The 27,318-nt window shown below is 46.5% G+C and overlaps 1 pseudogene; it reads right to left on the bottom strand.

The window, feature by feature from the left end:
* Positions 1-7,096: 7,096 nt before the first annotated feature.
* Positions 7,097-12,949, bottom strand: LOC115654498 (annotated as a pseudogene).
* Between the last annotated feature and the right edge of the window lie 14,369 nt (positions 12,950-27,318).

The following is a 27,318-nucleotide window of genomic DNA, read 5'->3' as shown; positions in this document are numbered from 1 at the left end:
GGGCCAAGCCAGGGTCCCCAGCCAGAGACAGAGTCCCAATATCAAAGTCAGGGGTCAAAGCCGATGTCAGAGATGAAGTCGGGGGTTGGAACCAGGAGTCCAAGTTCAACGATTCAAAATGAGGGTCCAAGCCAGGGTAGGGAGTCCAAAAGCCAGCCAAGACACAGATCTATCACTACAGCTACCAGGGGAGGCCACCTCATTGGACAGACTTCCTAGAACAGCTCCTGTGCTTCAGTAGGGTGCCTGGACCAAGCAAGGGCAGTTGTCTGTCCAGCCTTCTGAGGTGATACTTCCTGGGATGTTTACCTCAGGGAGCAGCATGGAGGCGTCAGCCATCCCACAGATCTGTGTTCGAGTCTTGGCCCTGCAGAACCTCACACCTGTGCCCAGACGATCCATTTCCTGCCTCCTGTGGGAGGTTTCCCCACACAGAGGAGACTTCCCTGTCCCCAGCCTCAGAATAAATACAGCTATCATTTAGTTCACAAACTGGAATGAGCAGGGGCAGAGGGCAAGTGGCTCAAGGCGATGGACCATAGCCCGTATTTCTGCTGAAAATGTTGCTGCCTAAGCACACAAACAAATAGCAAAGAGATGGAGGAAGCAGCTTACACCAGCAGCTTGATTATTCGTCTGAAGGTCTCCCGGCCAAGAGTGGTCTCACACGAAAAGGGTACGTCTACACTGCAGTTGGGAAGTGTCACTGCAGCACGGGGAGCCAAATCCAACCTGCCTTTGATCTAGGTAGTTACACAGGCTGGCCACTCACCGGCAATCACAGATCCTGATTGCAGTGCTGACACTTCCGAACCCTGTCTCTCCCCAAACAGCCTCAAGCAGCAAACGCCATCAGACCTGCTGGTGCGAACTTTGCTGCTGAGTGTCTATTGCCTGGGCTAATATCCTGCGCTGCTGCTCCTGCGTGACATTCCTGCAGGCCAGGAATAGGAAAGGCCCTGCCACATCAGTTTACTCATTAGCTCCTTTTGCTTGAGAGGCTGCCAATTACCTCACTGATCAACTCTGATTGAGAAGCTCAGTGACAAGCCTCTCATCAGGGCAGGTGAGGCGAGGATTAAATCTGCCACCCAGCCACTTCGCTGGTGCTTTCACATACCTGGGCCAGCGAGGACTGATGCAATTTCAAGGCGTATGCAGCAAAGCATAGGATTGCTTTTATCCCCTCCATTGCAATAACCCTATGGGCTCGACTCGTCATTGCATTTGCACCTGTGTAAAGGGGACGTAAAACATTCTCATTCTGAGTTGGCAGCCTTTTGCACTCTCTTTGCCCAGGTGTAAATGAGTGTGCAATGGGAAGGGCGATGAGAAAATAACCCTGTGCATGTAACTTGCAGGCCACTCATTTAATGAAGAGCCACTAGCTAGTATAACCCCCACACCTACTCCGTGCGGCAATCTGTCCCCTCTAGGGGTGGCTGGGTCATATATAGAGGTTCATGGGCCTGCTCAGCCTTACGTAACAGACCTGGGCCTTCTGGCTCAGGCAATATCAGCTCATGTTGAGGTCCAAAGTTTAATCCCTGCTGCTCTCAACCCATGCGATGGCATTACACTGCAGGAAGCTCATTTAACAAAGAGCCGTTGGGTTTCTATGATGTTTGGATTCAACATACACACCACATCATACCTGACTTTCAGATATCACAGCTGTGGGCATGTTAGAAATACACAGACTTGCCCCATTGTTCCCTTACATGTGAAACCTATTAACCTGTTCTGTTAATAACCAAGGGAATTTGCATGTCCAACTTCTGTCCTAACACCATGAACAAACATTCAGCTAGATCATTTTCAAGAGCTGGCCTAAGCACAAAGTGCAACCAGTTATTACTCCCTCTTCCTTCTTAATTCCATAATTACCATTTTGCAATGTTTAGAATCCTAGCAGCTAGGCTTCCTAGTGATTTTAATGGTTTGCATGGAGTATATTATTCAGCCACTAGATGTCTCTGTTTTCCAGGCTGGTTAACAAAAGAGACATAGCTGGAACTCAAACTGTGTAGAAACCTGTTTGTGCATATAGCTGTAGCTTTTTTTCCTTTAAATAAGGATGCACTTAAGAGGACAGTTAATCCTATATAGGTAGTATCATGGCCAGTTCCAAGATATCTGTCCTCTGAACACTGCTGGGGTTTTCTTAGGGCAGGTGTACACTTAAAATGTTGCATCGGTGAAGCTGCACCAGCGAGCAGTGCTGCTGTAGGGCTTTAATAAAGATGCTCTATATCAATGCGCGAGAGTTCTCCCATCAGCGTAGTTAATCCACCTCCACAAGAGGCAGTAGCTACATCAGTGGGAGAAGCTCTCCTGCTGCCATAGCACTGTCTACAGCCAAACAGAAGTCAAAATAACGACATCACTCGGGGGTGTGGATTATTCCCATCTCTGAGTGATGTAGTTCTACCACAGTAATTCTCTAGTGCAGACTAGGGCTTGAGCCTGTGCATTGAAAGATGTATTTCTCTCCCACCCCCAGCCCCAGTGCTGCACTCACCGAGTGACCTGCACGTTTTTTAATCTCATAGCAACAACTGCCTAATGGACAGAGGGACCACTAGCAACTCTAGTGCTGCTCAAAGCGACATGACACAAAGCCTAGACGTTCTTTAGCATTTACTATCTAATTACAAGTAATTTACCATGCCATGATGGTCAGAAAAATCACTCACCATGAGAAACTAAATGCATGATTATTTCAGTCTTCTTCACCATGGTGCCAGTTAGCTAGGAATCAATTCTGCATGCTTCAAGAGAAATTCTCCATTTGGATTGGATTGGCTCTGGAAGATAGATCAGTTGCTTAGCACTTCTGGTAGACAAATCTTACTCCGCCGCCTATTCTAATGTATGCATGACCTACCTGGCCCATATGCACCCTCTCTCTTCTATTGCACACATTAGGTGAAAAATGAACAGGATAGAGAGTGTTTAGGCTTCAATGCCTCCATCTAGAAGTGCCGTGACTGCATACAAGGTAAGTCATCCTTGAAAGAGATCCCATTTCCAGGCCAGTCTACCTTCCAGTGGCATAAGAGCTAATGTATCATCATTCATACACCACATTGCCTTCCACACCTCTGGCTGATGGCATGAGGAAGTGCTCAGTGAGAAATATAAAGCCTGGAGAGCTAGACAAGTATTCCTACAAGGCTAAAAGTTACACTGTATTCATATTAAAATGTCTCCTAAGCCTTGATAGAGTCTAAGAATGGGTCAATACAGATAGCAGCAGAGTGATAGCTGGAGAAGCCTTGAACATCAGAACTAGGAAGACGGATTGGCAGGACACTAAGTACAGTGATACAATGCCAGGTAAGTGAGAAAAAAAATCTATGCCAAGTTAATTGCCTCTCTGAAGCTCACTGTCAGCCACACGGCTGCCTACTCTGCAGCTTGTACTGTTCTAAGCCAACTTTAATAGGGATCTTCCCCTTTAAGGGCCAAGGAGCCAGGCAGCACCCAGCCCTGTTCTAGAGCAGAGCCCAGAAGCAGGTACTGGTAATCACATGATCCAGCTGGATAGCACCTAGGGCAGGGGTGGCCAATCTGAGCCTCAGAAGGAGCCAGAATTTACCAATGTACATTGCCAAAGAACCACAGTAATATGTCAGCAGCCCCCCATCAGCTCCCCCCTCCCCCCCAGCTCAGAGCACCCCCTGCCAACCGGCAGCCCCACCGATCAGCACCTCCCCTCCCTCCTCGCACCTCCTAATCAGCTGTTTTGTGGTGTGCAGGAGGCTCTGGGGGGGAGGGGGAAGGAGCAAAGGCACAGCAGGCTCAGAAGAGGGGACGGGAAGGCATGGAGTGGGGGCAGGACCTGGGGCAGAGCAGGGGGTTGAGCCGTGAGCACCCCCTGGCACATTGGAAAGTTGGCGCCTGTAACTCCAGCCCCGGAGTCGGTGCCTGTACAGAAGTTAATATGCGGCTCCTTGAAGAGCCGCATGTGGCTCTGGAGCCAGAGGTTGGCCACCCCTGAACTAATGACTGGGCCTGAAAACTCCCAGATAGGGGGATATCAAGGAGGGCCTCAGCATGTGTGTAAGAATAAACAGAGCCCACTGAGGAAAGGGCTACAAACTGAACTGGGTGTGTCCATCTTTTTGTCCCAGCCTGGTTATCAGGTCCACCAGCGGGACCGGCGCCAGGGTTTCTCGCGCCCTAGGCGCACGGCCATTTCGCCGCCCCCCGTGCTGATCTCGTGGCTCTGGTGGAGCTGCCGCAGGCATTCCTGCGGAGGGTCCGTTGGTCCGTGGCTCCGGTGGAGCTGCCGCAGTGGTGCCTGCAGGAGGTCCACCGGAGCCGCGGGAGCAGCCGACCATCTGCAGGCATAACTGCAGCAGCTCCACCAGAGCCGCGGACCAATGGACCCTCCGCAGGCACCACTGCAGCAGGTCAACCGGAGCCGCTTGCCGCCCCCCCCCAGCAAAATGCCACCCCCTCAATAATCCTGGCGCCCTAGGCGATTGCCTAGGCTGCCCCAATGGTAGTGCCGGCCCTGTCCACTAGTCTGCACTGCCTAAAGCAGCCGCTTTATTTTGCATGGATCAGTGTGCGTGGCCTCCCTCGGGACAGGATGGGCTGGGATGCTTTGGGGGAGCTGCAGTTCTAGCAGCCACGTTCCCATGAAGGCAGTTTCATGGTACTGGAGATTTGCCCGGGTGTTGCTGCACTGTACGTGTTGCTTAGGCAAATTAGTCTAGCGATGCTCTGACGGGGCTGGGACTCACCACAGCAGCACTTCCCGCTGGTTACCTCCAGGAATTAGCTCAGTTCATGGGAAGCTCTCTCTGCCGGTAGTGTCCCGTCCGTCGTCTCTTCCTCGCTGGTGTCTGGACCTGCGTTGCTCCCCGCTCAGCAGCGTCTTCTTCAGGGCACAGTACCCTAGTCCATCCTCACCCCTTTCCAGGAGGGGGTTAGCAACAGTCCTTGCACTGGCCTCAGTGGCCAACCACAACCTACGAAGTCTAGCCCCTTGTCTCAAAAGCCGGTTGCAGTTTGTTTCAGCCACCCTAATGCATGGCCAGGTGCTGTACAAAGGGGAAGGGGGGGGACCCAGCCCTGCCCACTACTTTGGTCCCAACCCAGGGACCCTTTAGTGGCAGCCTCCCTACCCTCCTTCTCTCCCCTTGTCCATCTGTCCCTGGGCCACTTCCCCTTCGGCCTCTTTGCACTGGCAAGGCCTTTCTCTCAGGGCCTGCAGCCTGACAGGTAGTGGCTGGAGTTCCCTTCTACTCCCCGGAGTCTGCCCTACGCTGCGCTGTCCCAGGTGCTGGTCTCCTCCTCTGGAGACAAACCTTCCCCAGTGAAGGTCTGGGACAGACCACCCGCTACTCTTCTGGGCAGCCCTTATATAGAGCCAAGCTGAGTCCTGATGGGCTGTCTCTAATCTCAGCCTTAACTGGCTCTCATTAAGTCCTTTCCTGATTGACTGCTGGCCTGTGCAGCCTCTCTGGCCTACTCTAGCTGCCTCTCACATGGGGGTGGAGCAGCCGCCCCACCACAGATGCATAATAAAATATGCAACAGCGTGCCCCAATGAATATTCATGAGTTACACACTAACGCCAATGAAGCCTCACCATGACTGCTGCCATCACCAAATCACCATAATAAGATGTAACAGCCACAGTGACGTCAACCTATGTGATGCACCAATGTCACATGTACTGACTGTGGCAGGGGCTGAAGAGGTGGATTCATCTTAGTCCAATGCCGGGGTCCATCTCAAGCCCATAAGTGCCTACAGCATTGCCATGTGTGCTATAATGCCATACTCACATATCTCTGCAAATTAAGGGCTCTGGAAGCTCACACCTGCCTTGATGCTGCTCCAGAATGGGATCTGACCACAGGAATGTGGCCAGCCGCTGGGTACTGCTACATGGAGCAGCCCTTTGTAGCCAGCCTTTAAATCCCAGGTAAAGAATATCAAGCTAGCAGCTGCACTAGAGAATCACACCGTTGCAGCACATCCACACAAGTTAGCCTTTGGGGGTACACCCAATGCATTCCACAACCACGCAGCACCACCTGCAGGAACTGTGGATTGTTGCACTTCCCCCACAATGCAATGCAGTAGGCACATCATGGTAGTGAAGTGTAGTATACCAGGTCTTAGCATCCGGACATACTTTAAGAGGCAGAGACTGAACCCTGCAATGTCCTTGCACTGACCGATGTCACGGAAGAGAGTCACCAACCTCCACCACACCAGCTGCCAGACTGACTGTGGGCCTGGAATCATTGCAATGTAGGTAGCCCTGCTCCCAGAGATAAAAGAGATGGAGTTCAGGATTTTCATTCATTTTTCTTTAAGGATTTGGTTTTGGTAGGTTTCCCGATCTTCTTTTATAGCAGGACTCTGATTATTACAATCCTCTTGACTTTTTTGTGAGGCTTTTATGGCCCACACAGGGGTTTCCCTCCCCTCCTCCTCCCACAAATGCTGAATTTTTGAAAAACAAAGTTTTCTTCTCTATAGATCTGATCCTCTGTCATTGCACTCAATGGGACTTTTGCTACTGACACCATGGGAAACAGAATCAGGCCCCGAGAAAGTTCCCTGGCTAATCTCACAGAAAAGGTGAAAATGTCACAGTCCTAAGCAACTGGTAAGTAGTTTTGGGACCCGAGGGCTACACTTGGCTGTGTGATGAAGCACTAGAAATATGTAAATACTTGTGGTTTGGGGCAGCTCTTTCACTCTGCAGAGTTCCATAGCTGCCTAGGATTTCGTCTGTGCCATTGTGGGAGCAGACCGTCCGGTTAGGAGAGGGATTAAAACATTAGTCCTGTTTCCATTCTTTAATCCCTGTCCCTGCTTTTTGCACAGACATTACATGTGGAAATCTAGTATCAAGGCAGCATTAGCATTATACTCTTCATAGAGTCTGGATCAGATCCTCTATTGCTGTAAAGCGATTAAATCAGTGGAACTACCCCCATTTACACCAGCTGAGGACCCCATGCGGTTTTCCAGGGCCTTGCCCCTTCTGTAGGCGGTTACCCCTGAGAAAAGGAGGTGGAGCGTGGCAGTGATTGACATGCCTTTTGCTTACTGTCTTCTTTCATTAGCTCTTCAACTTCTTATCTGTTGACAAAAAAAGTTTCTTTCCTCCTGTATAATCTGGATCTTTCGGATACAGTTCATCTCCTGGTAGCAGCTGACTGTAGCCATCCAAAGCAGCCAAAGTAATGGGCATCCAATGTTCACACTCTTCTAAAGCACGGTCAGAACCAAACCAATGCAGGTCACGAAGTGAAGAAAAGTTGCACAGCCTACATAATTCATAGAACTGAGGTGGAGCAAACCATATTTCTTGAGACTTAAAGAGTTCAATAGCTTTTTGAGGGGTTGACCACTGGAAGCCTGTCACCTCCTGATTGTCCTGTGACGCGTGCGGAGGCTGCTCCTCAAGGCAGCACAGGTAGAAGGTGGTGTCATAGCGCCGGTCACCCCGGCCAGCCTTGGGCACCAGAGTCAGCCAGTTTCCCCACTCATGCAGCGCCCAAATGTTGGGGACGCAGCGCAGGTAGCGGCAGAGCTGCAGGAAGCAGGCCAGGTCCTGCTGCACCTGTCGCCGCCACTCGGCGAGCTCTGGGGCCGGCGGCAGGTGGTGCTGAGGCAGCAAGCGGGCCGGGCCTGGATCAGAGGCAGGGCTGGGGCCTTACACCAGCAGCAGGCTACCCGCCTCTTTGCAGGTCTACAGAAGGGACAAAGCAGTAAAGAATTACATGTTGAAGGCCAGGTCCTCAGCTGTTAGAAATCAGGCAGTGGAAAACAAAGTCCAGGGAGCCTATACACTAACCTGAGTTTCAAACATAAACCTTTCTAGCATACCCAAGCGTCCTGCTTTCATAAACTGGAATGTGTACGGACACAGCGATGTGTTGTGCTGAACGTGTTATTAGTGTGTATGTGCACTACCGCCCTCTGTTGGATGGCATGATCATGGCGCTATGCTTTCTGCTACTGCCAAGTTCTCCTTGTGTTCAAGTGAGAGCAGGCTGGGGCTTTTGGAGCAGAGAGAACTGATTTCCTACTCTATTGTTGCTAGGATGCTCTAAGAGGCCTTGGTGTGCAGCGTGAACGACAAACAGGACATTTAATGTGGCTACAGATTTGCTACTGACATTACATAAGCCTTGCAGCTGTAACCATCTGCAGCAAGGGCTTGGTCACAAAGGACTTGCTAATTAAAAAAAAGCCATGTTGACATAAGGGGCAGTGTAGTAACAAAGAACAATATTGATATAGGTGCACCACTCCAAAGCCTTCAGACATCTGTACGAAAACAACCAGATACCAAGGATCCATTTACCAAACATGACACATACAGTCTTAAAGCTGATCTGTAATGGGGAGCAGGGAGGAGGAAATGGTCTGGAGCCCTTTTCTTCTTATTTATGATGGATAAACGAAGTCTATGAACTAACAGATACTAGTCATATCACTTAATGCTCTCCCAATAGTATGCTGATAAGGGCAGTATAACAACCTATGTAGAACAAAGTAACATTTTCCCCTGCTTTAAAACAAATACATTAGAAGTTAGGTCTTGTCTACCCTGGATGATTCTATGATCACTAAAGATCTAAGGAAATGACATCACAAGAGTGAAAGCTGAGCAACTGAGATGGGGCAGATTTGTTTTCAAGTCACAATTTTTAAAATGGGCTCCAGAGGTGACCCCGGCAATTACAGGCCGGTAAGCCTGACTTCAGTACCGGGGAAACTGGTTGAAACTATAGTAAAGAACAAAATTGTCAGACACATAGCTGACTATAATTTGTTGGGGAATAGTTAGCATGGTTTTAGTAAAGGGAAATCATGCATCACCAATCTAGTAGAATTCTTTGAGGGGGTCAACAAGCATGTGGACAAGAGTGATCCAGTGGATATAGTGTCCTTAGATTTTCAGAAAGCCTTTGACAAGGTCCCTCATCAAAGGCTCTTAAGCAAAGTAATCTGTCATGGGTTAAAAGGGAAAGTTCTCTCATGGATTGGTAACTGGTTAAAAGATAGGAAACAAAGGGTAGGAATAAATGGTCAGTTTTCAGAATGGAGAGAAGTAAATAGTGGTGTCCCACAGGGGTCTGTACTGCGACTAGTCCTATTCAACATATTCATAAATGATCTGGAAAAAGGGGCAAACAGTGAAATGGGAAAATTTGCAGATGATAGAAAACTACTTAAGATAGTTAAGACTGCAGGCAGACTGCAGAGAGCTACAAGAGGATTTCTCAAAACTGGTGATGGCAACAAAATGGCCGATGAAATTCAGTGTTGATAAATGCAAAGTAATGCATGTTGGAAAACATAATCCTAACTATACATATAAAATGATGGGGTCTAAATTAGCTGTTACCACTCAAGAAAGATCTTGGAGTCACTGTGGGTAGTTCTCTGAAAACATTCACTCAATGTGCAGCAGTAGTCAAAAAGCAAACAGAATGTTGGGAATCATTAAGAAAGGGATAGATAATAAGACAGAAAATATCATATTGCCTCTATATAAATCCATGGTACGCCCACATCTTGAATACTGTGTGCAGATGTGGTCACCCCATCTCAAAAAAGAAATATTAGAACTGGAAAAGGTTCAGAAAAGGGCAACAAAAATGATTGGGGTATGGAATGGCTGCGGAGAGATTAGATAAGACTGGGACTTTTCAGATAGGAAAAGAGACAAGTAAGGGGGGGATAAGATAGAGGTCTATAAAATCATGACTGGTGTGGAGAAAGTAAATCAGGAAGTGTTATTTACTCCTTCTCATAACACAAGAACTAGGGGCCACCAAATGAAATTAATAGGCAGCAGGTTTAAAACAAACAAAAGGAAGTATTTCTTCACACAAAGCACAATCAACCTGTGGAACTCTTTGCCAGAGCATGTTGTGAAGGCTAAGACTATAACAGGGTTCAAAAAAGAACTAGATAAATTCATGGAGGATAGGTCCATCAGTGGCTATTAGCCAGGATGGTGTCCCTAGCCTCTGTTTGCCAGAAGCTGGAAATGGGTGACAGGGATGGATCACTTGATGATTACCTGTTCTGTGCATTCCCTCTGGGGCACCTGGCATCAGCCACTGTCGAAGACAGGATTCTGGGCTGGATGGACCTTTGGCTGACCCAGTAGACCTGTTCTTATGTTCACATTGCAATACAACTATTTGTTTTGGTCAGTGTTAGCTAAGTACTTATATGGCCCACTATCAACTGAGCCCTTCATAACAATTAATGAACTTATACTCATTAATGAACTTATACTCCTCAATTTTGCTCCAATGGCTAATTGATATTTTGGATGTCTTTGCTAAAAATTTTAACCCCTCTCCCTTCAAGTAGTGGGTGAGCACTCCCAATGCACTTTCTCCAATACACTCAAATGGTCTCTTAAGCAAAACCAGGACATCCAGACTTGATATTCCTGATATTTCTAAGGTAAAAATGAAGCAAAAAGAGCCAACCACCCCCTTTTACTAAAGAAAGAGAATCCTTCCCTTTGTGCTCCACCTGACATATTTCAGAGCCTCTTTATCCAGCCTAAAGAAGAGCACACGCCCAGTTTTTAGAAGCCACTTGTAAAGCACAAATACTTGGTAGCAAGCAAGGTGATTGCTCCATATGCCTGTCCCTAGATCAGTTCAGCTGGCTAGCAGCAGGAGTTGTTTTCACCAACACTTTTAAAGGTGTCTCAGTTTAGTTTACATGGTGGAGTGTTACAACTATCTGCAGGCCACATTTAAGAGCGTGACTAATGCCACCCAGCTTGCTCCCTCCAGTGTTCCAGTAGCACCGGACATCTTGTTCTCTCCTTTCCTCCCTGTCCATTTTAGAGGCCCAGTTCTTCTCTCGCTCACACAAACAGAGTCACTCCTGACTTTGGGCCTGAACCAAAGCAGAGACTCCTATTGACAGCAATGGACTTTGAATCAGGCCTTCACGGCAGGTGGGAGTGAGGTCAGAGTCAGGCTGTGGCTTCCAAGAGCAGGAGTTGTGTGGAAGTGAAACAACGGACTTTGATCATCCAACTCAGCACTTCTATTCTCCACTCAGACACAAGGGCTGCTTTTGGACTGACATTTGGTTTGCTCTTGTTGCTGCTTCAGACTCACCAGCCACTGATCAACTTTATGTGTATTTTTTTCTCTTCAAAGTAATAGGAAACTCTTTGGTGCTCCCTTGTGTTCATGTTTAGTTAGCAAGCTGGGAAGGAGAGGAAAAGAAGTGAGAAAGAGCCAGTCTCATCACGAGATGCTACTGCAAGTGGTTTTCAGGAAGGCGTCACATAAAGACACACACATCACACTCCGAGGTAGCAGCAACAAGATCCGGGAAGGAGAAGAATGAACAGCGGAATGAGGGAAGGTTGAGAAGAGGCTCCACCAGAAGCAGAGCTAAAGTCCACTGCTGCTGGGTATGGAAATCCACGCCAGGTTATTTTTCTTCATTCCATTCAATTTGCTGGGCCAAGGCAATCTTCGTTTTCATCCAGCGTATGGTTACATAAAGGAGGACAGTTGAAAGGATGATCATAGTCTAAAAAAAATTTTCTTTTCCTCTGTGGCTTATTTTAAAAAAAAAATAGTGTTTGTAAAAATGGAATGGTCTTTGCCCCCTATTTGTGGTGGTCACTTCCCCGTTGCTCTTCACTCAGCTTGTGTTGCCCATGGATGAGCTTGTGTTACAGGTTCCATTTCATACTCGATCCACAGAGAATATGAATGTGTCACCACAGCAGCTAAAGAACCTTGGCTCCAGTGGTGGCATGTGTTTAGCTCTGCGAGTCCCCAGTTCAGTCTCTGGTGTGTCATTCAAAATGGCGGCTGTCACACTTGGAAAGTGGAACTGGATGGGTTTCCTGTCCAAGATCAGAAGCACTGCATTGGAGAGCACTAGCTCTGTACATCATTAGGAGGGTGCAAGTTACACATAGAGTGGGCAGCAGTAATTATAAAGCATGACCACAAAAACCCTTCATCTTAAATCCTCATGTTGGCTGCATGTCCCATTACAATCCCTCCTTCTCAACCGAACCTGTTGGTGAGCATTTACACCCACTTACCAGTGGGCAGGTTAGTAAGTTGAAGCTGAATCTAGATTTTGATTTCCAGTCTGTTTCGCTTTGGATTTGATGCATTAGCACAATGCTGTTTGTAATTCCGGTACTGTAGGCAAATGTTTAAATATTTAAACAAAAAAACCCTGTTGACAATGAATTTTTAACTCAGAATGAAACATTTCCATTCCTGTTTGTTTTGAAGAGTTTTATATTTAAAAAAATCCTAAATTTGGCTCTTTAATTCCACTAGACACAGGAGGATCCACAACTGGATGCCTGTGGTCAAGAGATTCCAGCTACAGCAAAATCACTAGATTGAAAACAATTTGTCATTACATTGACATTTTACTAGCTGGTTTCACAGACTTGTTTCTACCTCAGATCTGAACCACCTGAGAGGGCCAGGCAATGTGTGTTAACAGGATGTCTTTCAAGGAAGCTTTGTGTGGTAGGCTCTCTTCTCATTAGACCTCAGATACCAGAGTATGAGATTTGCCAACATGCAGCTATTGGAGTATTAGTTTTCTAATATGCACATACCAGTTAATGACGAAACGCTAGATTGGGGATGAGGAATAAACTCTAGAAATTGGATGAAGCTGCAGGTTTCTCCTTCTGTATGAACCAGTAAAGCAACAGGAGAGCTCATAGTCCAGCCACAGTCCTATGAACTATCTGGAATATCCCAGCTAAGGGCTTGCTCCTAAAGCCTTTTGAAGTAAATGAACAGACTCCCACTAATGACAGGCCCTGAGGTCTTTCCTAGCTTCACTCTTAGCCTCTTCCCCTAACTCCTTACCAGAAAAGATCCAATACGAGAGTCAGCATCAAGATCAGGGAGGCATTTTCTGTAGGCATCGTGCATCCATTTTCACAGACACAGCAAGACATTAGCTTGTGGCAAAACTCTACCATGGTTGCCGAAATCACTGCTGCCTTAGAAAACCAAGTTTGCGCAGGGCAATTTCGATGATTTTTTGTTGGTGTTGTTTTGCGCATCCCTGCAAAAGCTGCAATCGATCACATCTAGAAACCATTACATTGTAATGCAAAACGATTATTGAGCAGCACGTCATTAGTGGATCAATACTGGTTGATTGGGCCATGGGCGTGTCAGTGTTGCATTGATTTCTTAAATGCTGTATTGGTGACAGTGACCTGCTTAGCAGCCTTCTCGTCAGATCCATCTATGAAGGGTTCCAGTGACTTTCCCATTCTACTTTTGACAACAGCTTTATGGCCAAGTCTCCTATGTGTGCCTCTCCCCCCTCCACACACACACTCTACACATCTTGTTGATCTCCATCCACTGCAGAGGAAATAGGGCTGGTAAGAGGGTAGAGGAAGGCAGATGTTTGCTGATCTGGTTCAAGATTTCTCTGTACTTCCCCAAAGGCAGGCAAAAAGGCTAGGATTTGTTATAACATTAGGTAGAGCCAAAAAGGTTCAAGTGAAGACAAGGGTGGGGAAAAGAGGGAAAGCAGTGATCAGACGTGAGCTCCTTAGTAGCACTGAGTGAACCTCTGTGGCAAGAATCCCACGGCTTTCAACTGGTGCAAGATCAGAGCTGCGGTTTGAAGGACTGGTTTGAGCAGGCAACAGAACATTTGAGTGTTTATTCAAATATCTTGTGTCTGCAAAACTGTGTTGGAAGAATCCCAAGAAAATGCATTACTGAGATCAAGTGGAGAAATATCATCCTACAAGAGCCACTTGTAGCTATTTAAGCACTTACACGTTCTGTCCGGAATAGGACCTAGAAGAAGAGAGGCACAGGGGACAGTGAATTACAGTAGAATAAGACAAAGTGGGTATTCACCTACAAAAGCTCATGCTCCAATATGTCTGTTAGTCTATAAGGTGCCACAGGACTTTTTGCTGCTTTTTTAGAGGAATAAGAGTTACTGAGCACTTGTCAGAAGTTCTGTTTGAGCTAAATTCCAGCTTGTTATTTTACCCCAAATGGTTTCCCCATTCCTATGGGGTAGCCAGACATGGGACCATGATGACCCTAAGATAATTCGCTTACATTTAGCACATTTCATACTCAACGTATGCGCAATATGTTAGATACTTGCAGTGAGTATGTACAGCGGACTAATAACAGCCACGATGCATCCAACACAAACACCAGAAACTAAGTCAGATGCTTATTTCCAGACATCCCTGGGAAGCTTCTGCTTCCACTGAGAAAGCTTATAGAGAGACACAAAAGGAGATCTTGCTTAACATCTCTGAAGGATGGCACCCTACCCAGTATACTGCAAGTCCCAGTGTAGGAGTGAGACTACTAATATTAGGAGTAGGAAGGAGGGTCTAGTGGATCAGATACTGGTCTGGGACTCAGTTCATTTGTTGGAATTTTTCACGACCAGCTCTACTGACGAAGGTCTTATATAAGTGCCGAGCTCATTGGAAATTTTCCAGAGATATTGTTTCCCCTCTCCATACCCCCGCTACTCCACCTACCTACCAAAAATGCAGTTTCTGGAGATTTTTCATGGAAAAGTTTCAATTTACTGAAAGCTTTTTTAAATTTTCTATTGGGAAAACTGAAACAAGATATTTTCTTTCAGGTCAGGTCTGCATTAATCTGTGTTCCCCTGAGTTGCTGCAGTGCTCCAGTGAAGTTGTAGGCTGAATGCCTTATGCCACCATTCTCCTGTCCCGGCCAGGGTCTGTTGCTGGACTATATCTCCCATGATGTGTCATGGTCTCCTCACTCACTGAACAGATGCAGTGCATCATAGGAATCACATGGCCACAATGCATCACAGGAGATGTAGTCTAGTTGGGAAGCACTGGTTTGTAGAGAAGAATGGAGGCCTGAGGCACCCAAATTACAACTCCCATGAGGCACTGTGGCAGCTCAGGGGGCATAGATCAGTGTCAAACCAGGCCAGAATGAAGCGTTTCAATTTGGTTCAACAAAATGAGACAAAATTTCAGGACTCTTAAAACAAATATTTCAACATTTCCAAAATACAATTTTTCAGAATTTTCTGTTCAGTGAAAAATTTCACTAATTTGACTTTTTGTCCCAATTTGGGATGAAAACAAATTATGAAATACGAGGATTTCACACACAGATCCGGGGTTTAAGCCAGCTCTACCACATAAATATTATGTAATGCTTATATTGCAGTCACATTGGAAGACATGGTCCCAGCCTCGAAGAGCTAACAGTCCAAGAACACATGCTAACTTGGCCCCAGGCAAGAGCTCCATCAAGTGATCCATACCTACCTGTGGGGGTGGCCTCTTGGAGGGGCAAAAGTGGCTGTTCATGGAACAAACCTTGTGTATGTGATCTACTTGCCAGGATAGGGGGATGTGCTGTTGATCGGGGAAGTAGAGAGCAATGCAGCAGCTAAGCAGGCCTCTAAAATGATGGCCAGGGGATGCAACTGTAAATAGAAAAAAAAAATGAAAAAGTAAAATCTGAATTAGGGATGGCTAGAGTAGCAAATGTAATAGAAAAAAAACAGGCACTGAAGGATGCCACCACGTGACTGATAGAAGCAAACAGAGGCACAGTCAGGAGCTAGGAGAGCAGAAAGTTAGAGATAGGAGAGGTAAACTGAGTTTTTCAGTCTAATAAGAAGCTGTAGAAAGTAATATTTGGCCACCTAGGCAGGTGGCTTCCCTTTCTCTGTGGGATATTATTGCTAACTCCATTTGCTTCTCTCCTACTCGGTAGTTTAGTTTAGCCACACATCCAAACCAAAACAGCTCTACCTCTTCCAGGGTAACCAAAGCCCCTCTCACACAAAGTGGAAATCCAAGCTTCCATCCACTCTCCCCCATCTGGGTCACAGTCCTCCCTCCAGGGGCTGTGCAGCCTTCTGCCCTTGGTTTCAATGGTTCCCCCCTCTTGACATCAGGGTTATAACCACACTTGCCTCTAGCTGAGCTGCAAGGAAGCTCACCGCCCTCCCTCCACCACAAGCCTGACCCCTGCATCGCTAGAACGTGAAGCATCCATCCTCTCCCAACCATCCCTACTTTGCTTTCCCCTACGACTAGTTCCTACACCTGGCTGCCCACCTCTCAGGCCTCCCCTCCACAGCCTCTCACCATCTGTCCTCTGCCTGGCCCTGCTGAGTTCCTGGTTCCTCCCACCCTAAGAAAGGACTGCATCTTATACCCTGCTTTCCTCTTCCCATCAGGCTTTGCTTTCAGCCTACAGTTCCCATCAATCCTGCTTGGAACTATGACCCCTAGAATGCAACAGTCTGGGCTTGATCTGAGTGCAGTAGCCTGCCTTAAAGGGCCAGCATACCCAGATCTCAAAGTATTGGGCTTTAGCTATGCAGCATCCAGAACTATTAACGGGCCTCAATCAATCCAGCTCCAGTAAAGTCAGTCGAAAGACTCCCATTGACTTCACTGCATTGGATCAGCAACCATTGGGCTGAAGAGTACTTTGATGGAGGACCAGTGGCAATTCTTGACTCAGAGCCTCTCCCAGGCTGATGCCTGTTTGCGCTTCTGTCCCTGTGGGGAGCTGTTTGGGTCTGCCTGCACCACCACTGATCTCTACTACAAACTGTGTCAGACTAGCTGCATCAGTAGCTGTAGGTTCCCTCTGTTGGCTGGACTAGCAAAGCTGCTGAGATACCTTTTAGGCCTTGTCTTCAGTTGGGACTGTGTGTAGGATACACGTAGCTCCAGGCTGTGGTGAACAGAGGGCTGCAGCCACACTGCATTGTGTAGCTACACATGGCAAGGAAAAGCTCCAGCAGCACAGAGCAATCAGACACTACCCTGCTAAAAACAACAGTGTAGACATGGGAAACAATGCTTGGGCATGTAGAGAGCTGTGTAGCGTATATACCTTTGGGATGTAGGCATGTAAGGGTACTCTACTGTACTCTATCCACCTACGCCGAGCCTCACCATCTACGCTGCTATTTATACCTGGGCTAGGTAGGCATGCAGTGTTTTTCCTCTACACATCACCATGAGTGGAGACATACCCTTAGAGGCCGGTATTTTTGAAAGAGCAAGAGGCTGGCCGGTGACCATCATGTCCATTCATACATGGGGTCATTGAGTACTGCAGCCCCAGGACACAACCATAATGGTTTGCCACTGAGAGGGATCGTTAATTCTCTGCTGTGTCCATGTTGGGCCACAATATAAAGGTCCAGGACCAATCAGATGTGGCTGAAGCTGCTCGTCACTGGGATTAAATCCATTTTAATTTTCCACCAAGGCAAGATTAAAGGAGCTTTTCCACTGAACCCCTTGCAGTGTGCAGCTCATAAAATGAACCAAAGAAGGAAAAACAAAACAATAGCACAGCAGATATTTGTATGAACAATAACAAGGAGAGAGTCTAGTATATAAACAGATCTGGCAATTAAGATGCAGCATGCAGATAGGGAGCATGGCAGCAAAAAGCAGCCATGGCAAGGTCCAGAAATAAGGGCCATATCATGCAGAAAAGTTATGTCACCAGCTCAAGAGCGGTATCAGATATTCCAGTGGTATCACTTCAGATTGGACCCCTGGGTCATATCAGAATGCTTAGCAGGAGTGATATTGTTGTTTCTAGGCAGAGCAACGGGCCTGTGGCAGGCAGGAGAAGCAGGCAGGAGAACCATATGTGCCAGGAAAGCAAAACCAGCTTTCCAACTCTCTCTGCTCTACAAGGAGGATCGTGTTGCCATTCTGCTGCTTGGATTTCTTTTTTTAAACACAAATACCATCCCTAATCCTCAGAGCAGCTAATAACAGAACCTAAAAGAAAAGAGCAATTGCACTTGTAGGTAAAAAAAGCAGCAGAAGTTGGATGGGTGGGAATCCTGCTGGCTGGGAGGAATCCCACATAAATTAATTTTACCTCACCAAACTCATGATCCAGGATATCATAGGTAAAGTGGTTCATTTCTCCCCTCTCCTCCAAGTGAACCTTTCATTAAGCACTGTATCCATACAAAGCTAGGCTGATGAGCTATCAGCCATAAGCACTATACTGTACAATGAAGCCCCATGAGTGGATCTTGTCCAAGCATGAAGCCATCTTGGTTGTAGTGGTAAGGTTGCATGCGATGAAGGAGAAGGTTTTTATAATGCTGCCCATCACCGTTATGTGAGCACCTCCCAAGGGTTCAAGCAAGAATACTTACCTGGACAAGTATCACTGCACTCAGAAAGCAATGCAGATATTCTTCAAATCTCACTTAAAGTAACGTTCTTGCTATACACACTTGAACTCAGTTGTATCAGCCCATCGGTCATGTTCTGTGCTGCCCAGATGGGAAACTTCATCCCACTGACATAGCCAGCAGAATTGTTTAGCCCCTGAAAGAGGAAGGCAGTGTCCTGTCTGACAGGTGAAGGAGCTGTATTGATACCCTCTGCAGACTCCTCCAGACCTTGGACAAGCGAATGGCATTTCCTACACAGAAGCTTTGCAGATCAAGGGAGTAGAGATGCAAAAACCCCGCCTGTAACTGTCCAGTTCATAAATGTTGGGAAAGGTGAAATGACATCATAAGGGCAAAGAAAACCAGCTTTGCAACTAGTTGGGAAATCAACAAGAGATCAATATATGGCTTTTCACTAAGGAGAGATTTCTTAGTGCAGTGGGATGGCAGGAGCATCGCCCCTGGTGGAACCAACAACAGACCCAGGGTCCATGAGAACATTAAACTACAAGCAAGAATGAGGCGGAGCATTGGCCTTCAGGAAAAAATACAGCGTGAGAAGGTTTCAGTGTCACAGCCCACACTGTTTGAGCATTCCTTCCCCACTCGCAAATCATCAATAAACCTTCTAGCATCCAAAGGGAAGATTCCGAGACCAGCTCTCGTGCATATTAAACACCTTGCCTCACATTCCCCACCCTCCTTTACCTGCAACTTTGTTTTCAAAACAGAGCCAGTTGCCGTCTGATGTGATCGCTGCTGGGGTAAAAAGGATCATCATGGTACAATAATGAGGAACCTGTGGCAGTCTGGTTGCTGGAAAGCACAATGTAAAAAATTGTACTGTCAAAGCTGGTGGGCCCTACCATTAGCCTGCTTTGATAGCTGTCCCATTTTTTAGCTCTTACCTTAAAGCACCACCGCCATGAGTTTTGTTTTGTTAAACGGAGCTATTCTTCAGTGCTGAATTCAAAATCAGCTCACCACCCAGAGAAACCCACCTGCATACTCACCTACCTGTACCACAACCAGTGCTGACTCTCATGTCATCACATCATGCGTGTGCTTATGGGGTTTCAGATTAAAAAAATATTGTAACACATCTGTAGCATGCACATTGCAGCCCCTTACGTCTTCACAGTGACCACAGAGGGTAGACTCTGACAGCCTTGCTGTAAAAGTGCAAGCCTCTACCACTCAAGCTAAAGGAGAATCTTTTCTTGTTTTAGTAGCATTGGGTCTATGACACAGTTGAGCAGTTCTCATTCCATCCAGTAGAGGGCGGTGGTATCTGTACATACCTACTAGCTAGTTCATTTAAAAAATGCAAGGAATATATTCTGTAAAGGTAAGATGCTCGGGGCAGGAAAGTGTTCAAAGATACCTCAAGCTGGTCTCTGAGCTCCTGATCAGGACCTGGATTTCCAGCTCCAATCTGACATGCACAGTAATGGGCACAACTTGAATGTTAATGTCAAACTGCCTGATTAGTGAGTCGAAAAAATAGACAGACAGACATCGCACTCTTATTGTTTCTGATAGTGTTTGCAGAATTGCAGGCATGAATTTACAGCCTGGTTTTCAATATGTTGCCCTCCAAATAGGGCAGCTGTCAGGGTAGATCAGCCAAACAATTTGTAATGTCTCTTAACAGTGGTTAAAGGAGAGGGCTGAGTATAATGCAGGCAGATAGGCAGACATGTGACATGCTCACAACAAGCAGCTGTTCACACATCCTACTACATGCAACTACCCAGGAAAGGCAATACCCTCCCTGAGAATCCTCCACTGACTAGTCGTCAGTGCTTGTAGGGTGTCATATCAGCTCTGCCACCGACTTTCTGTGTGACCGTGGGCAAATCACTTCACCACTGTGTGCTCTGTTTCTCCTAGCTACAAAATGGAGATAAGAAGTCCATATTAATTGTTGGCACAAGTACCAAAGGGCATTAGAGAGGAGGGAAGATCCAGTGATTAGGGCACTACCACAGGACTTGGGAGACCTGGTCCCTGCTCTTTCACAGTGTTTCTAAGCACGTCACTCAGCATCTGTGTGCCTCAGCTCCCTGTCTGTGCAGGGGAGATAATACCCTGCCTCCCAAGGGTGTTGTGAGCATAAACATATTACTGCAGTATACATATACATAAGCTAGGCCCATGAAATAAATATGGGAAAAGAAACGTTTACATAAAGGCATAACGCTGTGGTCACCGAAATCATGTCATGTATTGCTGCATGCACACCAAAAATTCTTCATTAGGAAAACCTCAGAATCTCTCCTCTGTGGCCAGCAATTTCACAACTGTTAGTTTCCCTTTGAACTAGGATTAAAAGCAATAATGTTGTACAGAATTTACTCTAAATAACCTCAAATGATCAAATATCAACACTCCATGTATAAGTAGTCTATAAAGGGTTAATAAATGATTAATGGATGTTGTAAGCACATTACAAACATTTGCGGTAGGTGTTATAGATGGGTACCATATAAAAACATCAGTAGAAGGTATGATACATGGTTATAAGCATGGTTATAGACTATTGAGCTGACGGATGCTAACAATTTGATAACCATTTTACTAAAACATATATGATTTATAAACTGTTTATCAGTAGAACCTCAACATAAAGTGTGACTGAATGTAACAGAGAATGAAATCCTCTCTCTCGAATTCTGGAGCAGAGATACAGTTTTACAGTAAATTCTACAGGATAGTAAAAACAAAATTAAAAACACAATAGGGATAATTTCATTCTCTATTAAATTCCATGGGTATTTAGAATGTATTATTTCCACGGCACCCTATTGTTTTAATCCCTGTTAGGATTTGTTAGAACTTTTCCATTAAGGACATGGACTAAAGTTACAGAAAACGATTTCTGTAGTCTTGTGGGAGCATTCCTAGGATGCACTCGTTTGTAAAATGCCATTTCATTGGTTAATGTAATTTAATTGGTTCCTGGCCTCTGATGAGGTCAACGATCAAAACCAGATGACTATATAGGCATGATTGTTTTCAGACAATTCAGGACTTTTGTCCTGTACACAACAACAACATTTATGTACCTCACAGGGCTGGGAGAGGCAATTAATGAGTGTAAAGTGCATTGAGATCCCTGGAAAGTTTAATCAATTAAACTCAGTAAGTCATGAATGAAATCAGTTCCATCACTTAGCTATTCAGCCACAAAGCAAGTGAGAAGCAGAAGCTACAGAATAGTGTCCAGCAGATGCTCTGCTCTAGACTCTATTCCTTCTAAACTGAGCAGGATCCACAACTCAAAGATCACACTCCCCCTTCTCGATAACGGAAAGTGAGCTATTAACTGGTGAGCACCTATCATTCCCACTGAAGTCAATGGCAAGTGAAGGTGCTCATTTATAATGCAAGAGGTGTTTATTTTCTCCAAGGATTAGACCTTACACTGCTGGGGATGTGACAGAAACAGACACCTGTCCAGTATCCAATATCCTTTCATTAACCTCAGTCAGTATCACTGCTGATTTCAGTCACTTTAGACAGGTTGGCCTTTCTTTCTTAGCAATACCAGCTGAGTGGAAACAACAATGCACTGGATTTCCCTGTGCCCTTGCCACTTACTTATTTATCACAGATCTTCTCAATTAAACCAAATATTTCATTGCTGATGCACAGAATATTCATCAAAATTCCATCTTCTCTTTGATGCCTTTCTATCGCTGCCATTAAAACAAAAATCCCCATATGAAGAATTTAGTATTAGAGGAAAAAAGTCCACTTTAACTCTTAACGACAGCAAGTCGGTTAATAATTGAAGGATTTCCAATATGATGATAGTCTCTCATTGTTCCAGAGCTACTTGATTTATTGTCTTCTGAAGGTGGCACGGAATTTGCTGCACTAAGATCTCCTCCTTGTGGCCCAGAGGGTGCTCTCACACATGCTCAGATGAGAAAAGGTGAAACCTTCCTCAAGGGAAGGTCATGCAAGCCTTGAAATATGCTGCAGAGACCTGTCTCCTTTGGAGAAGGGGTGAATGGAACGTCCTGAGAGCAGAAGGGTGGTTCCTTATACTGGCGCTGTCAGCATAAGATGCGCAGGGTTTCTTCTTAATTGGGTTATGTAACCTGAAGATCACTAGTAAACCAGCTTGGGGGCTTTTATGGGGAGTTTCCATGTTATAAATGCTTCCTAGGCACTACTGCCCCTGCAGACACATTTGGGCTACATCCTCAGCTGGTGTAAATCAGCATAGCTCCATTGACTTCCATGGAGCTACACCAGCTGAAGACACAGTTTAAAGAAGTCTGTGAGCAGTTAAGTCCTCCATATTCTTCACCATGCTACAATGCTGCTATGAACTTCTCAACAGCAGTAAAGACAGAATTCAGATCCTCCCTTACCAAAAGCACTAACCTCTACCATAAGGTATAAGGGAATCTGCTTTATATGAGACACAGTCAAGCAGTTCTAATGCTATCCAGTGGAGGGCAGTGGTAAACACACACTAGCCAGTTCCTGATGTTAAAACTGCAAGCCCCTTCCTTTTTAGAAAGCTGTCTTCCACTAGCTGTAGGAGGATTATCCATTTAAAGAAGAGAGGAAGGGAGGTGAGAAGAGTTTTAATATGTCCAAATAAGTTTAGTACTTTCCTGAGCAAACTGCCAGAGATCAGCCAAATAGTTCCCTATGTCTCTGTCCCTCACTGTATAGTTTACTCTCAGGACTCCTTGGCAGCTCCTCTGACAACAAAGCTCTGCCTTTCTTGCATTCCACTGAGGACCATGTACAATTCAGTGAATTTCTATAAGAAAGAAGAACACAGTGAAAATGGAAGAGACAAACTATATTCTTAGTTGGGAGTGGGAGAGTGAAGAAATACTTTTGATTTAGTACCTAAATAAAACTTTCAGAAACAGCTACACTTTCTAAATGCCAGGGCCCAATCATATATAATTATTGATTGGTTGGGTGGCCTCCAGAAAGCTTGTCTGTGATCTGTGGGCAATCATACCACCTCGTTGAAGCTGTTGGCTATGCTAGCCATCTTCTATTGAGGCTAAATGAGAGAACAATTAAGTGCCTGTTTTTAGTGATAGCTGAAACAATGGAAGCCACAACCCAAAGACTATAGATTGGGCATTAATTTTTTAAATTTTAGTGTGTGAGAGAGAGACAGAATGCCTAAGCCAGCTAAAGAGAGACAGTGAAAGAAGCAAAAAGCCAAGGAGACAGCCAGAGAAACATGGGTGATGTGGCTCTGCTAGACAGCCAAGAGAGCACTTTTGGGGCAGAATGGTGGCTGGAAAGAGGCTTGGAATTGTGAGTAAAGAAACTGCCTCCTGTCTTTTGTTTTCTATTGCATTCAGGGAAGCAGGATTTAGTGTGAATTCTTGGTACATAAACAGGATTGTATTAAAGAAACAATTGACTATCATCAATTTCTCCTAACAGAAACAACCCGCAAGATCACAAACATTAATTGGCTGACTGCTAAGGCCAATAAGAGGTAACACGATATGTAGGCCAATACGAAACATACAAACCCCAAACAACTCAAAAATAAGCATAAAATATCCCTCCTCCCATACAAAATATTCAGTCTGGGTCTTCCTATATATCTGCATTTTCATGCCAGGAGTAATCAGAGAAACAAAGTAACGTTATAAATAAAGCTCTATCACTCAAGGAAGATATTTAATTAAGTCACTGGTGGTCAAGTCTCCTTTGTGTGCAAGTTACCCCCACATTTCATTTCTATCTGATGGGAGTCTGGTTTATTTAAAAGAATGGGGAACACATTAGAGCGAAGGAAGCTGGTGCCTGGGGCGGTGAATAGAAAGGGGCGGCAGTCCGTCCGTTATCGAGGCGGCACGTCCAGGACTTTGGCAGCAGGTCCTTCACTCCCTCACTTCCTCTTCAGTGGCACTTCGGCAGCAGCTCAATTGGGTTTTTCTTTTTTTTTCCCCCCCTTTGCCGCTTGGGGTGGCAGCCCTGCTTTAGAGAATGATAGAACTGGCCTATTTAGCTCAGATAGGCTGGGATTTTCAAAGGAGCCTAAGGTATTTAGGTGCCTAAAATCATGGGAGTTGGGCAGCTTTGGGCTATTTTGAAGATTCCAACCAGAAACAACCTGTTAGGTCATCTAGTCGTTACCTCTGATAATTCATGACTGTTCTCTGTAGTACTGTAATGAACTGACTAATTCTTGAAGTGCCAGGCAATTCACAGGGACTATTCACATGAGTAACTGCTCACCAGTGGGAGTTAGGGGTTCATAATCTGGCTCTTCGGTTGGCAGGCATTAGCCCCATGTTACAGTTAAGTTAACTGAGGCACAATGTGGTTGGGCCAAGATCACTTGGCAAGACAGTGACACCTGGCAGCCTAGATTCTGGGTCCTGGGCTTTAACCAGGCTCTCTCTGTCAGCAGCAACACAAAGCACCAAACATTTGATTATTCTCTTTTAAATGTTTAGTTCAAACTCCAAACTCCTTAGATGCAGAGAAAATTCAGAGGCCCATCTTCCCCACAGCAGCCTTCACCATTGCCACAGGGGAGGAACCACATCCCTGAAGGTGACTGAGAATAAGCCACCTGTTGGCAAGAGGGACATCTGCAAAGTGTCAAAACCAAGAGATTTTTGTTTTGTTTCGCTTCATTTGAAGTCTGGAATTTGATGTCAGTGCTTTGAAAAATGTCTCGTCTCCCCCAGCAGCTAGTGCCAGTTTTATAAGAGTCTCATCAGCTAAGAAAGTCTAGACGTAGTTTACTGGCTAAGATGCTCTGAAAGAGGAAGGAAAGGAAAGGGAGTTTTACAGGCTGCTCTGTGGAAGCAGCAAGTCACTGGAAGAAAAACAAAAGTTCTGTGTACGAATAACTGACTTTAGACTGGTCCGGTCTGTGTTTTGTGAGCATCGTCCAGCCCTTTAAATGTCAAAATAAACACGCCACACTATTAAAATAGAAACATACCACCTGGACCATTATTAATTGAGTGAATCAATACACAGAGCAGGCCATGGGGAAATTAAATTTTCTTTGAAATGTAGAAACGGCCGGTTCCAAGTGTAATAGACCCAGGCCAATTGGGTACAGCAGAATAGCAGAAGGCAGATATACTGGCCACTGGGTTAACAGTTTTCTGTTCCCTGACTGACCAGAGCAAGGGCTGCTCCAGGCTAATGAGAACACCTGACTCTAATTAACCTGCAAAGAGTCAGGTGAGGCCATTCAGTTAATGTGACCACCTGACTCTAATTAAGGCCCTGCTGATAATATAAAAAGGGCTCAGTTCAGTCAGACAAAGAGGAGCCAGGGGTGAGGAAGTGCAGCTGAAGGATTGGTTACTGAAGACACCCTCAGACCATCATTAAAGAAGCCCTAAGATAAGGGTGAAGAAGAGAGAAGCAGGAGAGCTGTGGGGAAGTGGCCCAGGGAAATATAGCAACTCTGGCAGTGAAAGGTTGGCTACCAACAACTGCTACCATTACAGTCCCTGGGCTGGAACCTGGAGTAGAGGGCAGGCCTGGGTTCCCCCCAATCCACCACTACAAGAACATCTCCTGGGAGGGGAAGTCAGGCCCCTGTCAGGACAGGAGGCTGAACAGAGACTGTGGGAGTTCTCTCACCAACATCCTTGCAGGCCTATGATGAAAAGGACTCAGTAGACTGTAACCTTGGTCCTAGAGAGAGAGAAGGGCTACATGGAGGGTCACAGTGAGCCACTGAGGCTAGCACAAACCGCCTCGAAGTGCAGGACCCATGGGAAAGGTCAGAGCTCTGCCACACAAGTCACTAGAAAAAAACCTGCCTGTCTTTTATGCTTTAATTCAGACAATCCCAAAGACCCAGGGCAAAGACCTTTACCACCAATTTTCCACTCTCCCACCATTCTGCTCACCTGATATTTCATAGGTCAAAGTCTCACCACTCACTGACAAGGGTCATAGCAAAGTTGTGTAATTGAGCTGCTTGAAGATTTTCAGTCAAAGCTTTGTGGACAGGGGGTAGCCCTTACCAGCTTGAGGCATCAGGGATGCAGTTCCCCCAGGAAGCATCACTCAAGCAAAGATGGTAACTGCCCCTGAGACCGCCTTCCTGCCTATTCTTGAGGGACACACTCAGGAACTTGACTGACATGCTGGGCTGGCTCCTGACGGGCTCCATCAGTGGGACCACCAGGCAAGGGAGTCAGCGCCTGAGAGGAAGGAGGTTGGGGGGCAGCAGCAAAGGAGCCATCTTTAGCTCTCCAGACTCTAGGGCCTGAGACTGACTTAGAGCCCAGTGGTTCTAAGGGAGGTTGAAGAACAGGGTTGCCAGGCGTCTGGTTTTAGACTGGAATGCCTGGTCAAAAAGGGACCCTGGTGCTGACCAGGCCATTAAAAGTCTGGTTGGCAATGCAGCAGGGCTAAGGCAGGCTCCCTGCCTGCCCTGGTTCCATGTGGTTCCTGTAAGTGTCTGGCATCTCCCTGTGGCCCAGAGGCGCAGGAGCAGCCAGGAATGCTCCACACACTGTCCCTGCCTCGTACACCAGCTCTGCAGCTCCTATTGGCTGGGAACAGCAGCCAATGGGAGCTGCAGGGACAGTGCCAGCAGGCACAGGCAGTGCATGGAGCCTCTCTGGCTGCCCCTGTCCCTATGAGTCCACAGGGAGATGTCACTGCTTCCGGGAGTCGCTTAAGGTAAGCACCACCTAGAGCCCACACTCCCCCCTGCACCCCAACCCTCTACCCCAGCTTTCAGCTACCTCCTGCACGCAAACTCCCTCCCAGAGCCCGCACCCTGAACCCTCTCCTGCATTCCAAATCCCTCATCCCCAGCCCCACCCCAGTGCCCGCACCCCCAGCCGGAGCCCTCACCCTCACCCTCTCCCACACCCCAAGCCTTTACCCAAGTCCTCAGCTAACTCCTGTGCCCAAACTCCCACCCAGAGCCCACACCCTGCACCCCCTCCTGCACTCCAAATCCCTAATCCCACCCCAGAGCCCACACCCCCAGCTGGAGCCTGCACCCCCCCTGCATTCCAAATCCCTCATCCCCAGCCCCACCCCAGAGCCTGCACCGCAGCCAGAGCCCTCACCCCCTCC

Source organism: Gopherus evgoodei, chromosome 7 (assembly GCF_007399415.2).
Source record: "Gopherus evgoodei ecotype Sinaloan lineage chromosome 7, rGopEvg1_v1.p, whole genome shotgun sequence".
NCBI classification, from domain to species: domain Eukaryota; kingdom Metazoa; phylum Chordata; order Testudines; family Testudinidae; genus Gopherus; species Gopherus evgoodei.
The sequence above is the reverse complement of the archived record's forward strand: the minus strand, read 5'-3'. Positions and strand labels throughout refer to the sequence as shown.